This window comes from Apium graveolens, chromosome 2 (genome assembly GCF_009905375.1).
Source record: "Apium graveolens cultivar Ventura chromosome 2, ASM990537v1, whole genome shotgun sequence".
Taxonomy (NCBI): domain Eukaryota; kingdom Viridiplantae; phylum Streptophyta; class Magnoliopsida; order Apiales; family Apiaceae; genus Apium; species Apium graveolens.
The window spans coordinates 84,047,247-84,051,249 of record NC_133648.1 but is presented as its reverse complement, the minus strand read 5'-3'; the positions used below and the strand labels follow the sequence as shown (position 1 = coordinate 84,051,249).

Genomic DNA, 4,003 nt, shown 5'->3' with positions numbered 1-4,003 from the left:
CATCGCTACCTGAAAGGTCAGATGCAATAATAACAGGCAGAGTAGATGCATCACCTAAAAAAGCGTACCTCAAATGTTCAGGTAAAGGCTTAAGCTCAAGAGTAGGAGCTTCCTCAATAGAAGGCTTGAGGCGTTTAGGAGCCTTGCTCAATTCTTCCATTCCAGGAGATTCAAAAGGCATATCGATCTTCCTCTTCCAGGGAGAAGCATTCAAATATTGTAATAGCTCATCACCTTCATCATCTTCACTGTCCGAATTTCCTAATAAGGCTTTTTCTAAGGCATCAGACCTCAGCATTTGATCAAGTTCCGCTATGACCACCGAATCGACCAACTCAACTTTTAAGCACTCCTCATTATCAGTAGGAAATTTCATAGCATTAAACACATTGAAAGTTACATCCTGATCCAACACTCGCATTATAAGCTCGCCCTTCTGCACATCAATCAAGGTTCAGCCAGTTGTCAAGAAAGGCCTTCCCAAGATTATGGGAATCTTCTTATCCTCCTCGAAATCAAGAATGACGAAATCAGCAGGGAAGGTGAGTTTATCCACTTTGACCAAGACATCCTCCACAATACCTCTCGGATATATAATAGAACGGTCGGCCAACTGCAAGGTCATATAAGTCGGTTTAGGATCAGGTAGATCCAACTGCTTGAAGATTGACAAAGGCATCAGATTGATGCTAGCTCCCAAGTCACATAAGCATCTATCAAAAGACACTTTTCTAATAGTACATGGAATAGTGAAGCTTCCTGGATCTTTAGCTTTGGAGGCAACTTCTGCTGTAATACAGCACTGCATTCCTCTGTGAGAGCGACAGTCTCTAAATCATCTAGCTTCACTTTTTGAGAGAGAATACCTTTCATAAACTTTGCATAACTAGGCATTTGCTCGAGAGCCTCAGCGAAAGGTATGTTGATATAAAGTTTCTTGAACACCTCCAAAAACTTCTTGAATTGCTTGTCCAACTTTTTCTTCTGCAGCCTCTTAGGAAAATGCGGTGGAGGATAGATCCGTTTCTCCCCTATATTACCCTTAGGCAGAGTGTGCTCAACAGTAGTCTTCCTTGGTTCCACTTCTGCATCCTGCTGCTTTGCTTCTTTTTCAGCCCCAGCTTCTTCAGTCAACTCTTGAGTTTGTTCAGGATTCGCAACCTTCCCAGACCTCAAAGTGATTGCATTTACCTGCTCCTTAGCTTCCCTCTTTCCTGGAACTTCAGTGTCACTAGGCAATGTACTAGGTTAACGATTTAGCAAGGCATTGGCAATTTGCCCAATTTGATTTTTCAAGGTCTTGATAGATACAACTTGACTCTTGCACATAAGTTTTAACTCCTCCAATTCAGATTTTTCATTAGCTTGTTGTAGCTGGAGTTGTTATTTTGGTGCATACTGCGGTTGCTGAAAACCAGGGGGGTTGTACTGCTTAGATGAATACTGCTAATAAGGCTGTTGAACCGCACTCTGAGCGTTGCTCCAACTGAAATTAGGATGATTGCGGTTGTTACGATGATAGGTGGCTGACACAGGTTGCTGCGATCGCTGGAAGTTGCTCACGAACTGAGCTGATTCACTAGAAATTGCACACTGATCAGTCTCATGGGCACCAGCACAAAGCTCACAGACACTAGTGATTTGATTAACTCTATAATTAGCCAAAGTGTCCACCTTCATTGTCAAAGCCTTAAGTTGGGCAACTATAGTAGTTGCTGCATCCAACTCCAGAATTCCTGCAACTTTCCCCTGAGTCAATCTCTGGGAAGGATTCTGGTACTTATTAGCAACCATCAGTTTAATAAGTTCATAAGCTTCATCATAGCTCTTAGCCCACAAGGCTCCTCCTGATGCTGCATCAAGCATGGGTCTAGAAGTAGCACCCAGTTCATTGTAGAAACAATTGATAATCATCCAATCAGGCATGCCATGATGTGGGCACTTCCTTAGCATCTCCTTATATCGATCCCAAGCCTCACACAGAGATTCTCCAGTTTGTTGAGCAAACTGAGTAAGAGCATTCCTGATTGCGGCTGTCTTCGCCACGGGGAAGAATTTAGTGAGAAAATTTTGAGCGAGATCTTCCCAAGTGGTGATAGATCCTGCTGGTAGAGAGTGTAACCAGCACTTTGCTTTGTCCATCAAAGAGAATGGAAAGAGACATAGCTTGATAGCATCTTCAGTCATATCATTGAACTTGAAAGTATCGCATATCTCGATGAAATCCCTGATGTACATGTTGGGGTCTTCGGTAGGAGAACCCCCAAACTGCACCGAGTTCTGTATCATCTGGATCGTGCTTGACTTGATCTCAAAAGTGTTAGCCCTGATGGCTGGTCTAATGATGCTAGACTGAATGTCATTAATCTTAAGCTTAGAATAGTCCATCAAAGCCTTCAGAATTTTTGCTTGATCACCCATAGCTACTACAATTGGCTCTTCAACTTTATCTTCTTCTTCTACCTTTTTTTCTTCCTCAAAAACTTCCCTACGAACTACCACAAGTTCTTCCTCGGCTTTATCCAGTGTTCTCTTACGAGTACGCGAACGCGTATGCATACACCCTCGCTAGATCACCTGAAATAAAACAAGGAAACAAATAAGTAACAATGTCCGAGTCAATGAACTTTAACGACCACTGATGGAAAGCACATAAACTAATAATCAACACTGCAGTCCCCGGCAGCGGCGCCAAAAACTTGTTAGTCGCTAAAACACGCGCTAAAATTACACGCAAGTATACACGTTCGCAAGTAGTATAAGATATAAATCAGATTCGATCCCAGAGACTGTATTGGTTAACTAATCACTCATGCACTTAAGCAACAATGTATGGTTATTATTCAATGCTAAGACGATAACAATTTGGGATTATATATAACTAAGAATTAAACTAATTATTATAACTACGAGAATAAGATAGACTGAGTTAATATATATGACAAACATGGGATTCTAACTTCATTAAGTACTTTATTCAATAGCCTTATTGTTCTTAACTTTAGTATGCAAAGGTTATGACACTAATCAGACAACACGAAACTGATAAACGCCAACTTTCGTTGCACGAGTACCATTCTACCAGACATCCACAAAAGAGATAGAAGCTGAATAGGTACCCATTATATTGAGACCCTATATGTCTATATAATTTGAAAACATAACGGTTTAAGCACAAGTTATCTATCTCGATTACATAGGGCAAGTAAGATGGTTAAAATTACCTACGAATCATGCATAACAATACATGAACCTATGCTAGCATGGCAAGTTCTAAATCCTTAAATTCACTTTCACTTCATTAAGAATTAACACACTATCTTATAAGTTCACGACGCTCACAAGACGAATACGTACAACCATAACTAGGATATCATATAATCACCACACACTAAGGCATCGAAACAATTTAACTAAAGAAATCCATAAATAAATTCGCTAGAATCCCACGATAATGATTAGCTCATAATCGAACTCATCGCCAACATGGGTTCCAATGAAAACATGATATAGCAAACGTAGTCTTTATATGAATAAATAAACCAAATTACAAGCAAGAGTAAAGGTTCAGCAAAACAAGAAACAAGCATCCAAATTACAACTTAAAACAAAGATTCACAAAAATAAACTAGATCGGCTTCACCCTTGTTGAATTGTGCCTAAAAGGTCTCTTGCCGTCTTCTCCTTGCTTGATTATCTCTGAAAAACGACCTAAGTTATGTTTATATAGCAGTCCATGCATCCCAGGAGTCCAGCAAATCGAATTATAGTTAAATCAGGATTTTAATATCCCGACCCAGAACGGCCGCGCGCTACACCAACGCGGGTGCGCTGACTTTCTGTTCTCCCGGCGTGGCCGCGCACAACACCACCGCGGGCGCGCCTGCCTTCTGCCAAAAATTATTTTTTTCTTCTTCTTTATTCCTTGCATCTTCGAGCCAGTCTTTCAAGCTTTTAATCCAGCACATCCTAAACACTATATTAGCATCAAAACAATGTTAAT

The 4,003-nt window shown here is 40.6% G+C and overlaps 1 non-coding gene across 1 annotated transcript; it reads left to right on the top strand.

Moving 5' to 3' along the window:
- The first annotated feature begins 1,924 nt into the window (after positions 1-1,924).
- LOC141709850 (small nucleolar RNA R71) lies at positions 1,925-2,031 on the top strand. Its single transcript, XR_012570406.1, has one exon. It is a non-coding gene; the product is annotated as a small nucleolar RNA R71 (small nucleolar RNA).
- The last annotated feature ends 1,972 nt before the right edge of the window (positions 2,032-4,003 follow it).